Source organism: Hyperolius riggenbachi, chromosome 12, assembly GCF_040937935.1.
Source record: "Hyperolius riggenbachi isolate aHypRig1 chromosome 12, aHypRig1.pri, whole genome shotgun sequence".
NCBI classification, from domain to species: Eukaryota; Metazoa; Chordata; class Amphibia; order Anura; family Hyperoliidae; genus Hyperolius; species Hyperolius riggenbachi.
This window is the reverse complement of record NC_090657.1, coordinates 172,705,527-172,724,297: the sequence shown is the minus strand read 5'-3', so window position 1 is coordinate 172,724,297 and position 18,771 is coordinate 172,705,527. Positions and strand designations below refer to the sequence as shown.

Genomic DNA, 18,771 nt, shown 5'->3' with positions numbered 1-18,771 from the left:
GGACGACCCTAAACATAAAGCCAGGGCAACAATGGAATGGTTTAGAACAAAACATATCCATGTGTTAGAATGGCCCAGTCAAAGTCCAGATCTAAATCCAATCGAGGATCTGTGGCAAGATCTGAAAACTGCTGTTCACAAACGCTGTCCATCTAATCTGACTGAGCTGGAGCTGTTTTGCAAAGAAGAATGGGCAAGGATTTCAGTCTCTAGATGTGCAAAGCTGGTAGAGACATACCCTAAAAGACTGGCAGCTGTAATTGCAGCAAAAGATGGTTCTACAAAGTATTGACTCAGGGGGCTGAATAATTACGCACACCCCACTTTGCAGTTTTTTTTGTTTTTTTTTAAATGTTTGGAATCATGTATGATTTTCATTCCACTTCTCACGTGTACACCACTTTGTATTGGTCTTTCACGTGGAATTCCAATAAAATTGTTTCACCAAGATTACTATATCAGAGTTTACTTTAACAAGATTGTACTGTAGTATAAATAAGTCATGCATCACCAGCACCCCTCCCCCCATCCCCCCCCAGTAAAAACACATTTTCATTCTCACTTCACTCAGGTAGGGCTTCTGTACAGTTGCTTCTCCTCTTTAGTTGGCACACTTCGGCTATGTTCCCATTATAACTCACCAGCGCTATTTCTAGCACTGAGCGATTTATTGTGATTCCTTTAAAGTTGATCCGAGATGAACTTTTACTCATTGCATAATTGTGTTCCTTTGCTATTGTTTATAGGGCATTCCTCAAGCCAAATACTTTTTGTTTTAATACTATAATTCCTTATAAACTAATCAAGCCACACCCACAGGTTTTCAGAGAGCCAAGGCACTTTCAGGCTAGAAACCCACTAGGAGAGCTTTTCTGAGCGCTTTGTTATTTGAAAAGCTCTAGCTAATGTAATGCTATGGGTGTGATCCCACTTGATGATTTTATAATGATGTGATTTTATAAAAATCCCCCATAGCATTGCATTACCAAGAGCTTTTTCAAATCACTCACGCTTACAAAGCGCTCCCAGTAAGTTTCTGGCCTCAGACAGTAGCAAGGGCTCATGGGAGCTCAGTCTGGGCAGGAGGAGGGGGAGGTATTACTAGCCAGAGATTTCAGAGGCAGAGGGGAGGAGGAGGGGGGGGGGGATTCGATTTTTTGCTCAAGATACAGGTAAGCCTGCCTCTGTGTAATGTTTACAAACAACATGGCTGCTGTCATTGTATCACAGGAAGAAATAATCATATTCTATTAAATCTGTTTGCAGCTAGATTTGCTGTGTAAACTATCTAAACTTTAGATAAGATATACAGACAATTTACTTGTTATAGTTAGTTTCTCATCTCGGATCCGCTTTAATCGCCTTTCCCTACGCTTTCCAAGTGCTTTTGCAGAGCAATTTTTTTCACTTCCTGACGTCAGACATTACCTGGAAATGAATAAATAGAAAGTGCTTTTTCAAGCGCTTACCAATCTCTTTATACCTTCCATTGAGCCAAAGCGCTAAAAAAAAAGAAAAAAAAAAAAAAGGTACAGGAAGCGCTTTTGTAAGCGGATCGGATTCCAATCGCTTACATGTGAACACTCTCATAGGGAATCACTGCACAAGCACTTTTGGGGCTATTTCTGAAATTACCAGTGCTTAAACAAAAAACGCAAACGCTCATAGGGCTTGATTACTAAACCGTGATAGCTCAAATATCACACCTTATCGAAGATATCACACTTTATCAAAGTTAACATGCCTTATCAGAGTAGCATAGCAAGCGCTACAGCCCGCAGGGGCTCAGGGTAGGACGAGTGCCGTTGCCAAATAGCAGGCATAAGTTCGTAGCGCTCGCTATGCTACTCTGATAAGGGGCTTGATTCACTAAACCATGATCATATCGGGGGCATTTTCATGCACTTTATCGCGTGATTGCGAATTTCTGCACGTAATTGCAAGTTTCTGTGCAAAACGAATACTGTTTTCGGCATGAAAATTCACGCAAAACTCGCAATTATGTTCAAAAATTTGTGATCACTCGAAAACGGCTGTGATATGAGTTATCACAGTTTAGTGAATCAAGCCCATAGTGTGACCAAGCCCTTATTGTTTGGCGTCTTGTCACCTCTGATTCTCGTCCTACTTCATCCTTTTACATCACTTTCTTTTCTTTCCTGGGTTGCTCCAATGCACGATTTTTTTCTCCGGTATCAGCCATCCTTGACCGTTTATGGTTCATGTTATGCACTTTCCATGATATATCAGCCATGTATTTTTATGCCATACATTTGTTTTATTTGGGGGGGGGGGGGGGTATTGGAGACGCACGACTGCCATGGGCTTGATTGTATATTTATACTATACTCCGTTTCTCTTTTTGACGGGCACCTTCCCTCAGAGATAGATTGGTTAGTAGCCATTTTGCGAATCCTTCTAATACATCCAAGCATTGTAAAATTTTGGGTACGTATACTTGCGGCGGCTGCACCATGTGCAGGTACATGCAGGTGTGTCGGAATGTCAGGCTGCCGGATGGAAGAGACTGGACATTAGCACATTATGTGAACTGTAACACCACTTTAGTTGTATATATTTTGCTATGCCCATGTGGTGCATTCTATATTGGGAAAACCAAGCGGGAGCTACGCTCCATTTTCTGATCATGTGACCAATATAAAAAGCAAAAGCATGTCCAGTCTCACCACGGTGGCCATACATTTCAAGACCATGCATGCCGGAAACCCCACTATAATGCGGGTGATTGGCCTGGACCGTATCCACGCCTCTTCCAGAGGCGGTGATATGGATAGGCTCTTACTACAAAGAGAATCCAGTTGGATTTTTGACCTGGAGGCAACCTTGCCCCCAGATCTAAATGAAAACACAAGTTATGCCTCGTTTTTGCCAGTTTAATGCCACGTTTGCTCTGTTACTTTTCAGGGCCTATGAGTTCTGGTTCACTCCTGCCCCTACCTTTTGTTTGTGATGGTGTCTCACAGTGCTCACATTGCTGGACAAGCAATGTAATAATACTATCGAAGCTCTGATTGGGTGGGCTTTGAAATCCTAGGAGGGCATATGAGTTTATTTGCTTATATTAGTGACTGCAGTCACTGATGCCATGATTAAGTTCACCTTACATTTTGTACCACCAACTATATATGAATTAATTAATCTGTTCGAATTATCATTGTTTTGTATTCAATTTAGGATATATTGTAATTGACAAAACCTCATTGCTGCATTACCTTTGGATGAGGTTTCTTTTCCCTCCTACTGCCTTGGCTCATCTGGTGGTCTCTCTCGCTCGCCCCCTCCGGCGGCGCCGTGTGGTGTGGGTGGGGCTGGCGGTTGCCTGGGTCGGCAAGCGTGGGGCTGCGTGCTCCTTGTCCCGCCGATCACATCCTGGTGTCCGCCTGCCCTCCCCGTGCGCGGCTGTCGGGCGGTTGGGCGGGGCCTGGCGGCCCGGCGTCGTGTCTGCCCGCCCCGCCCACCTGCCCGGCATTGGCCGCTGGTGGGGGCGTGCGGGGCCGGCCTCTTGGTGACGTCGGCCGGGCGTAGGGATAAGACCCTCTTGGGGGGTGGTAGGGGAAGCTATGCAAACCTCAAGTTGAAGCCGGAAGTCCGGCGAAACCGGTCGAGGACGCATGTGCTGCGTCCCGGCCCCCATCCGCCTCCCGTAGGGGATCCGCCTTGCCTCTCGACCTTGGCCTGGACATCAGCAATCTTGCCACACGCAGCAGGAATCAGCCTGCCACTCTGCAGCGGACACAATGGTGCACGTAAGCAAGCCCTTTGGGCAGGGATTGTTGCAGGACTTATATTGCTTCACCAGCAATATGTGCTTTGCCTGCTTGCTATTGCTTACCAGCTATATCATTCCTCTCTGCATGAAGCCTATTAATGTGGAATTATTCAGTACTGTGAACCTTTGATGACTACTATCTCATGCAGGAGTTGGATATCATTGCACCTGCTGGATTGCATGTATTGGAACTGCTCCCCTCTGATGTGCTTTCTTGGGAGCTGCTATTGCTTTGCTTGGAACTCTCTATGGATACACTGTCCTTCCAACGTATCTTGCACTGCTAAGCATATCAACAGTAAGGGCCCTTTTCCCCCTGCAATCGCTAGCGTTCACGCTGAACGCTAGCGATTGCTGAATCGCAAAACCGGCGATTCCCCCGACGTTTGCGGCCGCGATTTTGCTATGCTATGCACTGCATAGCAAAATCGCGGCAATTATCGCTCCGCCGCGCGTTCGCGTTCCCGACAAAAGCGAATCGCGGTAGTGGAAATGACCTACCGCGATTCCTATGTTAAAAAGCAAACCGTAGCGATTGTAAAATCGCTAGCGGTTTGCGGTTTTGCGATTCAGCCAGCGCAAACGCGCTGGTGGAAAAGGGCCCTAAAAGTGCTGCTTTGCTGGCTGCTCTCTCAGGCTACACTGTTCTGTATGAACTGTTTGGGAACATATTGCCTTATCGATCTATCCTGCTGCACACAATGTAACTACATTGAGAATCTTTAATTGGCTGATTGGATTTGGCAGCCCCCAGTTTATCTAGCATTTATTGTGTTAATGGGCTGTTCACATTTGAATTTGGTGCTGCAACCCTTAGTTCATCCACCATTACTGTGTCAATGGGCTGTTCATATTTGAAGCTTTAGATTGCTGTTTGTGCAGTTTAGTGGAGGTTGTAGGGGGTTTGGAGGTCTCCTGGGAGGATGTGGGAGGGGGTGCGGGGTGGGCACATTTTTATTGGTCATTTTTTAAGAATGTTTGATACAATTTGATTAATAAAGTAAAACCTTTTTTGGAACAATATCTCATGTGATTTGTATTCAGTCGGGTCATACCTACTTTTATTCTAATCTCACTGTTTTTGGATTATATTTATACTATCTGCTTCCCACCATACAACTGTATGAAGTGTTTTTATTCTGTTTGTATAAATAAAGATGACTTATTTCATTACTTTCATAAACCTGAATGGTGCAGTATCCTTTTGAGGACCGGTCTGTTTTCTTTTGATATTGCGTTCTACTATTTAAAAGATCCTTTCTGCACACTCTGCATATATTACTGTTGACTGACAGTGCTTGTCCATTTTGTATTTGTTACAAGCTAAAGTACTACAGCAAAAAAGCAACAATATACATGCCTATCTCAACCACAATTTTAATGCATTTTATAACTTATAGACTGGAACAGCACCACCAAAAACAAGAGTATGCTAGGCAAAATAAAGTGATGCTGCTTAAAAAACAACTGAAGTGAGAGGTATATGGGTGCTGCAATATTTATTTCCTTTTAAGCAGTACCAGTTGCCTGGCAGCCCTGCTGACCTTTTTGGCTGCAGTAGATTCTGGATCACACCAGAAACAAGCATGCAGCTAATCGTGTCAGATCCGACAATGTCAGAAACACCTGGTCTGCTGTATGCTTGTTCGCGGTCTATGGCTGAAAGTATTAGAGGCAGAGGAACAGCAGGGCAGCCAGGCAACTGGTATTACCGCTACTTAACCTCCTTGCCGGTTATCCCGACCTCAGCTCGGGGTAACCTGCGCAGGAGGATTTCTCAGTCCCCGCTGGGCCGATTTGCATAATTTTTTTTTTCACAAGCAGCTAGCACTTTGCTAGCTGCTTGTAACACCCGATCGCCGCCGATATCCGCAACGTCGCGCCCCCCCTCCCCCTCCAGACCCCTTGCGCAGCCTGGCCAATCAGGGCCAGGCAGCGCTGATGGGTGGCCCGGGATTCCCTGTGACGTCCATGACGTCATCCCGCCCCGTCGCCATGGTGACCGGGGAAGCCCTGCAGGAAATCCCGTTCTCGACGGGATTTCCTGCATACTCTGATCGCCGAAGGCGATCGGAGGGGTTCAGGGGATGCCGCCGCTCAGCGGCTATCATGTAGCGAGCCCTGGGCTCGCTACATGATTTAAAAAAAAAAATTAATAAATAAAAAAAAAGTTCCACGCTGCCTCCTTGCCGAATTTTTTAGACCGGCAAGGAGGTTAATAGGAAATTAACATGGCAGCCTCCATATGCCTCTCGCTTCATATGTCCTTTAAGGCCCTGGGGGGCGGTGTACACCTCTCGGTTTCACTTCAGTTGCCGCCAGATTGAGTGCAGCCAATCTTTTCCCTGTTCTTTAGAACATGTGTAGACCATTTAAGGCTAGCAGCCCCAGGTTTACACTAGGTTTTAACTGTTAACTGCCAGTGGTTAGGTCTCTTCCGAGAGCGTATGTCATCGTCGTGGAAGAGTCTAGTATTGAACAATCTGTGTATAGGCTGACCTTGAAGCCAGCATCCTCCTTTGCTGCATCTGGTTTTTTTTTTATTGTTACTGAGCGCGCCCAGCCGGGCTGCAGCTCTCTCTCAAGCTGCTCCAGACCTTGTCTCAGATTTCTGCACCTTTAAACCCATTTGTGCTGAAACTGGACCCAAAATACAGAGGAATTCCACCCACCACGACCAAGGCTACAACTACAACCAACCAGAACAATCGGATTACTTTGGATGGCAGAGATTTAAACTGGATTGAAATCCTCCATGAAGCTTACCACTGCTGAACACACCAAGCCTTCTAACAGCTGACCTGAAACAAGACCTTCAACCTCTCTGAAGACTTGATTGCCTGTGATTGCCCTCACTCCACCCTGTGAGTAATCCTTTATACATTATCCAAGGCATATGCACCAAGTGACTATTTTCCACATTTATGTTATCATTATCATCTAACTCTAAAACAAGGAACTTTACTTAAAATAATTCTATGATCTGTGTAGGAATGAAAGGAGTTTGCACAGATCCCCTTTGATCTCAGCAGGACTCCAGAAGTAAAAGCTATCTAAACAAGTCTATTGTCTCTATGTCAACATACAAATACTCATCAAAGGATCTTTTCTCTGCCTGCCCTCCCAATAATCAATTACAAATTAACACCTCACTAGCTCTCCTCTTAAAATCCTTTGGGATACTCAAGAAAAGCAGAAGGGGGAGGAGAGGGAGTGGATCCAAGTATAAAAATCATAGTTGTCCCCAGAAAAGCTCAATCACAGCTACACTCTGCAATGCCAGATCGATAAATAATAAGACTGCAACTATACATGACCTAATAGAGCTCTCTGATTTGACCTTTTTGACAGAGACCTGGCTTGGGAAACATGCAGGCCCAACTCTTGAAGCAACCGTGCCAACCAATTATTCAGTCTTGCACTGTGAGAGACAAGTCCGCAAGGGTGGGGGGGTTGCCATATGCTTCAGATCCTCTTTGAATATAGGGCCCCTGCCCATAGGCCCCACTGAAACCTTTGAATGTCTTGCAGCCCAACTGTCAGCAGAAGTAAACATCAACATATTGCTCATATACCGCCCCCCAAAAAATGGTCTAGCCTTTCTTAAGGAAATATCTGAACTCTTATCCTGCCTAACAGTGGAACACCCCAGATGGATCATCCTGGGAGACTTCAATGCATGGGTGGATGATCACGACTCCCGCCTAGGAAGTGAACTACTTCTTATAATGAATGAACTGGATTTCTCTCAGGCTGTCAACCTCCCCACCCACAAGAAAGGGCACACCCTGGATCTTATATTTCATTCCGGACTTTTAATATCACACATGGATATAAACCCAGTGGTATGGTCAGACCACCACACCATCCACTTCTCTCTGACAGCACCAGCGATAAAACACAGAGGGAAAGAACTCATAAAATACAGTTCTCTGAAAGATGTCTCACCTCAGCACGTTCAGAATACCCTCAACTTCGACGCATTAACCAATCATACCCAGACTCCATGGTCCTGATGTACAACCATGCAGTGTCATCGGCCTATGACGCCCTTGCTCCAGTTCGCATTAAACGGTCTACACCACTTCACCATGCACGGTGGTTTGACAGCTCATTAAAGGACCTAAAGAAAGAAGCGCGCAGACTAGAAAGGAAGTGGCGAAAAACTCAGAATTCAAAAGATAAAACACACCCTTGTCTCTCACCTGGAAAGCTACCAAGATGCGATCACCAAGAAAAAAATCCTCCTACCTATCACAGGAGATCGCAAAAGCCGCCAACAGGCCAGCCCAACTATTTCGCACAGTTGATAGACTATGTAACCCATCCTGTCTAAAACCTACTATAACTCCCTCAAAGGAGCTATGCGAAAAATGTGCTTGCTACTTTGCTGAAAGTATCCTCTATTCGGTGTCTCATTCAGTCCACTGCACCTAAGACTTATTCAACTCCTGGAAATAGTGGCAAAAACAACCTAACACCCTGGACTGACTTCAAAAGTATTAGTGAGGAAGAGATCTCAGACATCCTCCGTCGCCTCCGCCAGACAACCTGCGACCTGGACCAACTAAACATATGCTGAAATGCCCTGACCTGCTTGGTCCAGCATTTCACAAAATAGTAAATTGCTCTCTGCAAGCAGGGAGGTTTCCTACCTCTCTAAAAGAAGGAATCATCAAGCCCCTTCTTAAAAAACCTTCCATGGATCCAGATGCTATGAGCAGCTACAGACCTGTCTCCAACCTCCCCTTCTTAGGTTAAGTTATTGAAAAGGCTGACTATCGGCAACTTGAAACCAGGCTGTCAGTAAACAACATCCTGGACCCTCTACAATCTGGCTTTAAGAAACACCACAGCTGTGAAACAGCCCTCATCCAAGTCTGCAACGACCTGCTCATGGCAAGGGACAGAGGGGAATGCTTCATCCTAAACCTGTTGGATCTCTCAGCGGCTTTTGATACAGTTGACCATGAAATCCTGCTTAACAGACTGCAGGAGTACTGTGGCATCAGTGGATCAGTCCTCCAGTGGTTCAGATCATTCCTGACTGACCGAACACAGAGAGTATCCCTAGGTCCTATAATGTCCAAACCCGCACCTCTACAATTCGGAGTGCCACAAGGATCAATCCTATCCCCTCTGCTGTTTGCAATCTACATGTTGCCACTCAGTACACTTATCCTACGTCATGGCCTGACGTACCACTGCTACGCCAATGACACACAGCTATACCTGTCCTTCAAACCTGGTGGAAGAGACCCTACCCCAAAAATAAACTCTTGCTTAGCTGAGCTACAGGCACGGATGAATGATAACTGGTTGAAACTGAATGCTGACAAAACTGAGGTCCTGTTTGTCCAAAGCCAACACTCGCCATCAAAACAGCTCTATCCTAAAGCAACACCAATCAGGATTGGGAATTCAGACATAAACAGCTCCAACCTTGTGCGCAGCCTTGGAGTACTAATCGATGGGGAATTGAGTTTCAGAAACCAAATTTCATCTGTAGTTAAATCTTCCTTCTTTCATCTGAAGAACATTGCAAAGATTAAACATCTGATTCCCCCAGAGGATCTTCCAACCCTAGTCCACGCCTTCATCACATCACGGCTGGACTACTGCAATGCCCTTTATGCTGGCCTCCCTAAAAAGGACCTGCGTCTCCTGCAATTAGTGCAGAATGCTACTGCCAGATTGCTAACAAACCAGCCTCACCACTGTCACATTACACCGATCCTTCGCTCACTGCACTGGCTACCAGTAGAATGGAGAATACTCTTCAAGATTGGACTGCTGACATTCAAATCCCTGCACAATCTGGGCCCTGGATACATGAAGGACCTGCTGAAGCTGCACCACACCTCTCACAACCTCAGATCAGCAAGTTCTATAAACTTGGTCACTCCCAGAGTGCACTTCAAAAAATCTGGAGATAGAGCCTTCTGTCATGCTGCCCCTACTCTTTGGAACTCCCTGTCACACCTAGTAAAGACAGCACCATCCCTGGAGCTATTCAAATCCAGACTGAAAAGCCACCTGTTTAGCCTGGCATTTCCAGACTTATAAAATTCTTCCTCTGTACCACAATGGTCGGAGCCATGCTTATGCGCTTTGAGTCCCATGGGAGAAAAGCGCTTTACAAATGTTATTTAGTTGTTGTTGTTTTGAATGCAAGTTGTGTAAGTTGCCCATGTGTGGCCTTTGCACATCTATGCAGCTGGTCAACTCTGGTGCAGCCTGTATTTGGAAGCGCTGCCAATATCTCCTGTTGTACGAAAATGTAAGTCTACTTGTGGCTAGCTGCATCCATGTGTTTCAGTTTGAATACAAATCAGATGCAAAACGATGCACTAATCCCCAATCTAAATAAATTGAATGCAAAGTGTGTAATTTAAAGGACAACTGAAGCGAGAGGGATATGGAGGCTGCCATGTTTATTTTCTTTGATATAATACCAGTTGCCTGGGCGTCCTCTGCCTCTAATACTCTTGCCATAGCCCTTGAACAAGCATGCCGCAGGTCAGGTGTTTCTGACATTGTCAGATCTGACAAGATTAGCTGCATGCTTGTTTCTGGTGTTATTCAAACACTACTGCATCTAAATAGACCAGCAGGGCTTCCGGTAACTGGTATTGTTTAAACGGAAATAAAAATGGTAGCCTCCATTTAACGCTCACTTCAGTTGTCCTGAAGTGGTTAAAAGACAAGGGCTGATCTGCGGAGCACTCACATTCATACATATATGCGCTAGCACTCACTTTACACCCACCCTGGTACCGGTACCATTATCTTCATAGGGTAAGAGGAGAGAAGATCAGCTGGCTATATGATTAGGGAGGAGTTATGTTGAAACAAAGTGGTCTCCTTGTATTAATGAAACGTGCTCACCCACTTCCTGATGTCCAAGCACACCGAGGATACAGAAGTCCTCTATCACCAGTTAGGACTGGGAACCCTTCCTGCCTCAAAGCCACATAACCATTGCGGGTATCTTGTAGAGCCCACTGCTGATCAACCCACATGTAGGGCAAGTTGCAGCGCACACACTGTTCCAGCGGTCCAGAGATGCCACACATGTATCTCACGCAGATCAGGCCAGTGCACGAACAAACCCCGCCCACATATGTTAAAAGTACATAACTGCGACTTAAACCTCCATCTCCAACTTACTGTGATAAAAGGCAGCACAAAGGATCGCGCCACAGTGAAAGACTGCAACAGAACTCTAGGACACACCCAGCCACCCCCTAATCCCACCTACTGCACTGACTGACATGCCCAACATAAAGAGAGGTTTGAACTAGTGACCTCAAAGACAAGCCAGACACCACCCCCTTCAGAACGTTCCTGGGAGCAGCACGGATTACTCACAGTCTGTCGTGGATCAACGCTTGTGTGGTTATCTCCAGTCTGTAAATGTTTGGCAAAGAAGCTGTCAGGAACGGGGGTCAGTTTCTCATGGCGAGGGTTCCGTTGCCGCTTGTTCCGGGCATCGCCAACTTCAGGGATACTTAGCCACTCCTCCTCTGTTACTTCTGCCAGTTTCCTCTGAACAGAATGGAAAGGCACACAGAGTTTAGAAATATTGCATCAAAGGGGGTCAAAGAAAAACACACTATAAAAAAAAAAAAAAGCAGACAAAATAAGTGGTCTGTTACCTTTAAATCTGAGAACTGCTGTTGGATTTTGGGTCTTTCCATACGATATTTCTCAATTTCCTCCTTCTCCCTCTGTTCTCTGTGAATCAGTAAAACAAACTGATGACAAAGCCTCTTTATAAAGCATAACCTCAAATATCAAGGCAACTGGAATACTAGACGTGGTCTACAGTGAACACAAAAGTGCAACAAGCACAGTCATCAAATAATTGCACCTTTATTAAAGCAAACTACGGTAAGTGCTGCCCACTGAACAAAAAGTTAGATACTTACCTAGGTAGAGGGGAACACTGTGGCTAGTCCAGAAGTATCCGGTGTTCTTCTGATCACCACCACTGCTGGTCAGGACAGATAATTTGCAGCCATACTTTCCTTCCTGAATGAACGTGGCCATACTGCGCGCCTGTGTGAGTACAGCCACATGTGCACAGTAGTAAGCAGCCACTTGTGGATGAGTGGCTTTGGTTTCCTTGCACAGGCGCAGCCATACTCGCACAAGCGCGGCCACCACATATCCAACAAGCTTGTCGCATATATTCATAGGGTCCGCACAGCAACAGTGGGGTCAAGGAGAAGGGACATCTCTGGGCTATCCAGAGGCTTCCCTCTATCTAGTTACCTAATGCTTTGCTCCCTAGCCAGTTTAAGTTTATTTTAAAGCTAGGTACACAGGTTAGTTTGAACTCGGACACAACGGACAATAAAGACTGTCTCAGTTGAGAATCATGAGTTAAAGGGAAGGTTCAAGCAAATTAAAAAAATGAGTTTCACTTACCTGGTGCTTCTACCTGCCCCATGCAGCCATCCTGTGCCCTCGTAGTCACTCACTGCTGCTCCAGTCCCCCGCTGGCAGCTTGCCGACCTCGGAGGTCAGCGGGACGCATTGCGTACATTTTTACGCATTCCCGATAGTGCAGGAACATTAACACATACATTTTTACGCATTACTGGTTCACTGCGTACAAATTTACGCATTGAACCAGTAATGCATAAAAATATATGTGTTAATGTTCCTGCACTAGCGGGAATGCGTAAAAATATACGCAAAGCATCCCGCCGACCTCTGAGGTCAGCAAGCTGCCAGCGGGGGACTGGAGCAGCAGTGAGTGACTACGAGGGCACAGGATGGCTGCATGGGGCAGGTAGAAGCCCCAGGTAAGTGAAACTAATTTTTTTATTTTGCTTGGACATTCCCTTTAAGTGGCTGCATGACATCTGCATCGACGAGCGCCGCCCATTCTCCTGATACCTCTCCACAGCAAAACACATGCCACTAGCCTGGAGGCTTATGATGCGCCTGCACAGCGTCAGCACTGCACTGTCGCACAAGGGATGGTGTATTAATCCATGCAGAAATGTTATGAAGCTTTAGGATAGTCAATGAGATGCTGGTTGTGAAGTCTGATATTCCCCATTATGCTTGATGCAATTTCCAGTCAGATCAATGGGTCAAATCGATAATACTGTATATGACATAACTGATCTGCTCCTGATGATTCCCCTCCCCAACTCTGCATCAGTTAAAAACTGGCCAATCACCTTCTTTCTTTTCTCCTCTCATCCATCCTCTTGTCCAGCGCAGCATAGATGGCGTCTGCCTCTTCATCATCCTTCTCGTAGGGTCCGCTGGAGAACAGACTCCCCGCATAGCCGTTAAACTGGGGGGAGAGAAAAAAAGTAATGGCTTCATTCATTTCTGCAGAAATATGACCGTTTCATACAGATATACCATCTGGCCACTTATACACAGACAAGAACACGGGCCACAGCTGCAGGGGGAGCTATCAGTACCTCATCATAATTTGTGTCATTCAAATCTTCATCATCATCATCTGCTTGATTTTTCTTCATCTGATCCCCGACCGTCCTCTTGCCCGGCGGAGCATGGCGGTCATCTACGGGATCGTTGGCATCTCGAGCTGGACCAATATCAGAACGGGTGGTGAAACCAGTGGCACTGCAGATAAACGAGAGTTCCAAGAATTTAGTCATAGCAAAAAGACCGACAACTCGCACTGTGCGTTTTCCATAAAGATCAGCAACAGGACAGCTCAGATCTGACAACATCCCGCCACTCGTCCCCTCACTGGTATCCCCTCCACAGTGTCACTTGTTCCCTCACTGCTCTCCCCTCCACAGTGTCACCTGTCCCCTCACTGCTCTCCCCTTCACAGTGTCACCTGTCCCCTCACTGCTCTCCCCTCCACAGTGTCACCTGTCCCCTCACTGCTCTCCCCTCCACAGTGTCACCTGTCCCCTCACTGCTCTCCCCTCCACAGTGTCACCAGTTCCCTCACTGCTCTCCCCTCCACAGTGTCACCAGTCCCCTCACTGATCTCCCCTTTACAATCTCACCAATCCCCTCACTGCTCTCCCCTCCACAGCGTCACCAGTCCCCTTACTTCTCTCCCTTCCACAGCGTCACCTGTCCCCTCACTCCTCTCCCCCCCCCCTCACTGCAATTTGCTCCACAGTGTCAGCTGTCCCCTCACTGCTCTCCCCTCCACAGCGTCACCTGTCCCCTCACTGCTCTCCCCTCCACAGTGTCATCTGTCCCCTCACTGCTCTCCCCTCCACAGCGTCACCTGTCCCCTCACTGCTTTCCCCTCCACAGCGTCACCTGTCCCCTCACTGCTCTACCCTCCACAGCGTCACCAGTCCCCTAACTGCTTTCCCTTCCACAGTGTCACCTGCCCCCTCACTGCTCTCCCCTCCAGTGTCACCAGTCCCCTCACTGCTCTCCCCTCCAGTGTCACCAGTCCCCTCACTGCTCTCCCCTCCACAGTGTCACCTGTCCCCTCACTGCTCTCCCCTCCACAGTGACACCAGTCCCCTCACTGCTCTCCCCTCCAGTGTCACCAGTCCCCTCACTGCTCTCCCCTCCACAGTGTCACCTGTCCCCTCACTGCTCTCCCCTCCACAGTGTCACCTGTCCCCTCACTGCTCTCCCCTCCACAGTGACACCAGTCCCCTCACTGCTCTCCCCTCCAGTGTCACCAGTCCCCTCACTGCTCTCCCCTCCACAGTGTCACCTGTCCCCTCACTGCTCTCCCCTCCACAGTGTCACCTGTCCCCTCACTGCTCTCCCCTCCACAGTGTCACCTGTCCCCTCACTGCTCCCCTCCACAGTGTCACCTGTCCCCTCACTGCTCTCCCCTCCACAGTGTCACCAGTTCCCTCACTGCTCTCCCCTCCAGTGTCACCAGTCCCCTCACTGCTCTCCCCTCCAGTGTCACCAGTCCCCCTCACCGCCTTCCCCTCCACAGTGTCACCTGTCCCCTCACTGCTCTCCCCTCCACAGTGACACCAGTCCCCTCACTGCTCTCCCCTCCAGTGTCACCAGTCCCCTCACTGCTCTCCCCTCCACAGTGTCACCAGTTCCCTCACTGCTCTCCCCTCCACAGTGTCACCAGTCCCCTCACTGATCTCCCCTTTACAATCTCACCAATCCCCTCACTGCTCTCCCCTCCACAGCGTCACCAGTCCCCTTACTTCTCTCCCTTCCACAGCGTCACCTGTCCCCTCACTCCTCTCCCCCCCCCCCCTCACTGCAATTTGCTCCACAGTGTCACCTGTCCCCTCACTGCTCTCCCCTCCACAGCGTCACCTGTCCCCTCACTGCTCTCCCCTCCACAGTGTCACCTGTCCCCTCACTGCTCTCCCCTCCATAGTGTCACCTGTCCCCTCACTGCTCTCCCCTCCACAGTGTCACCTGTCCCCTCACTGCTCTCCCCTCCACAGCGTCACCTGTCCCCTCACTGCTTTCCCCTCCACAGCGTCACCTGTCCCCTCACTGCTCTCCCCTCCACAGCGTCACCAGTCCCCTAACTGCTTTCCCTTCCACAGTGTCACCTGTCCCCTCACTGCTCTCCCCTCCAAAGTGTCACCTGTCCCCTCACTGCTATTTGCTCCAGTGTCACTCGTTCCCTCACTGCTCTCCCCTCTAGAGTGTCACCAGTTCCCTTCACTGCTACTCCCTCCATAGTGTCACCAGTCCACTCATTGCAATCTCCTCTACAGTGTCACATGTCACCTCGCTATCCCCTCCAGTGTCACCTGTCCCCTCACTGCTATCCCCTCCACAATGTCACCTGTCCCCTCACTGCTCTCCCTTCCACAGTGCCACCTGTCCCCTCACTGCTGTCCCCTCCACAGTGTCACCTGTCCCCTCACTGCTGTCCCCTCCACAGTGCCATCTGTCCCCTCACTGCTAACCCCTCCACAGTGTCACCTGTCCCCTCACTGCTCTCCCCTCCACAGTGTCACCTGTCCCCTCACTGCTCTCCCCTCCACAGTGTCACCTGTCCCCTCACTGCTCCCCTCCACAGTGTCACCTGTCCCCTCACTGCTCTCCCCTCCACAGTGTCACCAGTTCCCTCACTGCTCTCCCCTCCAGTGTCACCAGTCCCCTCACTGCTCTCCCCTCAACAATGACACCTGTCCCCTCACTGCTCTCCCCTCCACAGTGACACCTGTCCCTAACTCTGCTAACCACTCTATAGTGTCAACTGTCCCCTCACTATTATCTCCTTCACACAGCCACCTGTCCCCTGCTGCATTTTTTCCCACTGCTATCCTCCTCTCTTCCCCCCTACCCCCATCACCAGCACCTTTGCTGCAATCCCCCTCCTCCACACAAACACATAGTCACTATCCCCTTACACACAGCTACGAGTTTCCCTGCCTGCTACCACCTTCGCAGTGCTAACTGCAGTGTTCTCCCCAGAATTTTTTTTCCAGCCGGGTGTCATGAGATGGTAGCGAGATGTGGGGCGAGATGAGAGAATGCAGGGCTGGTGCTTCTGTGTGCAGAATAGGAGGAGGTGACAGCCGGGTGCTCTCCAAAACTAGCCAGGTGGAGCACCCAACTAAAAGAGAACCAAATCCAAATGAACCGTCCCCTCGCTGCCCTCAGCATAGCCCCCCATGCCTCCCCTGTGCAGCCCCCTCCATATACCCAGCATAGCTTCAGGTTATGCCCTCAGCATAGCCCCCCATGCCTCCCCTGTGCAGCCCCCTCCATACTCCCAGCATAGCTCCATGTTATGCCCTCAGCATAGCCCCCCATGCCTCCCCTGTGCAGCCCCCTCCATACTCCCAGCATAGCTCCATGTTATGCCCTCAGCATAGCCCCCCCCCCATGCCTCCCCTGTGCAGCCCCCTCCATAACCTCAGCATAGCTCCATATTATGTCCCCCATACCTCCCCTGTGCAGCCCCCTCCATAACCCCAGCATAGCTCCATGTTATGCCCTCAGCATAGCCCCCCATGCCTCCCCTGTGCAGCCCCCTCCATACTCCCAGCATAGCTCCATGTTATGCCCTCGGCATAGCCCCCCATGCCTCCCCTGTGCAGCCCCCTCCATGCACCCAGCATAGCTTCATGTTATTCCCTCAGCATAGCCCCCCATGCCTCCCCTGTGCAGCCCCCTCCATAACCCCAGCATAGCCCCATGTTATGCCCTCAGCATAGGCCCATGCCTCCCCTGTGCAGCCCCCTCCATAACCTCAGCATAGCTCCATATTATGTCCCCCATACCTTCCCTGTGCAGCCCCCTCCATAACCCCAGCATAGCTCCATGTTGCGCCCTCAGCATAGCCCCCCATGTGCAGCCCCCTCCATACCCTCAGCATAGCTCCATATTATGCCCTCAGCACAGCACTCCCATGCCTCCCCTGTGCAGCCCCCGTGTCCCCTCAGCATAGCCTCCTCACCCTCTGCCCAGGCCCGGCACGTAGCCCAGCGGAGCCGGCATGCCCAGGAAAGGCTTCTTCTTCTTGTTCATGGTGCCGGTGATGGCGGCGGTCAACCCGGAGACCCCCGCAGGGTTGGAGGCTCCAGAGGGCCCGGGGCCGCCGCCAGACACTGAGGTGGTCGCCATATTCCCAACACAGCCTCAACACTACGTATCTCCCACAATCCTGTGCGGCTACTTCCAGGTCCGGTCGGCGTAATACAGCGGCGCCACCGCCATTTTCCCAGAGTCCAGCTGAGGAGACACTTCTGGCAATTTCCGGGCCCCTGTGCACTGCCGCTTGTGCTGAGCCAGAACCCGAGGCGCAGAATATACATGTACAGAGTGCATATAACTTTAATTAGTAGCGAATCCTCACTTCCTTTAAGCATCTATAGAAGTGATTAATATTACAGCTCATGACCAATAGAGAGGTAATATTGTTCTTGAGGGAGGGTCCCTTGGGGCCCCTCTGGCCCAAGGGCCCCGATACTACCTCTGCACCCCATATTGCTACACCACTGAACCCCTTACCACACTGCACGTGCCCCACTGCACCCCGCCCAGCTGCTCCGCGCTGCACTACACCCCTCCCACACTGCACGTGCTCAAAAACTATAAGGTCTTTTCACAATTTTTTTTTTTTACCATGTTCCTACTCATCTGCTTAATATGCATGTCAAATTTGGTGATGATAGCATGTACAGGGGCTTTACAATTAACCACAGAAATTGGCACTATTGACTCGAAAATTCGGAACACGAAATTCGGTTTCGCTTGCGGTACACGAAATTTTGACCAAATCGGAATTCAGTTGTTCCGATCAGCCCTAGAAGCGATCACCTGCGCTGAAGCGTATTGAAAAAATACGCTTCCGCGCAATGCATAAAACTTGCGTGGTTAACGTGACTCACTTCCGTCACATAAAGCCGCACTGCGTCAGTATAACAAAAGTGTATGTGGATGTAGTCCCTTTTTTTTTTTTTTTTTTTTTTAGGGACCCATTGGAACGGGAGACAGCCCTGATACCAGTGACCCACCTCTCCCCTCACACCCACATATCTACTTTTTATGATGAGTCACTTGCTATTTATACCCCCATATTTCTGCAGTTTTCACCTTACGGCGAGATATTTAGTTTTACAACCCACACGTAGTTTTACAACCCCCAGGCTACACAGATTCATTAAAGAAGTCTTGATCCTGAATATGTAGCCTAAATCTAATGAAAATGAGAAACGATGGCCCTTAACAGGCAAAACTGGCCAGAGCCATGCACCTGTGACTAATTTGCATAACCCCGCCTCCTCCTGATGCTACCCTTCTGTGGATCTATATCAATACATCATGTTTGTTTTCACATGTTGCATTGCTTGTCAGGATCTGGACAAATACCGAGGGCTTGATTCACAAAAGAGTGCTAACCGTTAGCACGGCCGTTTTCGCGCAAATTTTCACGTGTGCGTGCGATCGCGAATTTTCACGCGCAATTAAGTGTTTTCGCGCGCAGCGTAATTGTTATCGTTTTCGCGTGCAAACTTACGTTCGCATGTGAAAACAATAGCAATTTCACGGGAAAATTCACGTTT

The 18,771-nt window shown here is 48.8% G+C and overlaps 1 pseudogene; it reads right to left on the bottom strand.

Moving 5' to 3' along the window:
- Positions 1-17,430, bottom strand: part of LOC137541643 (pre-mRNA-processing factor 6-like) — a 47,064-nt pseudogene extending 29,634 nt beyond the window's left edge.
- Between the last annotated feature and the right edge of the window lie 1,341 nt (positions 17,431-18,771).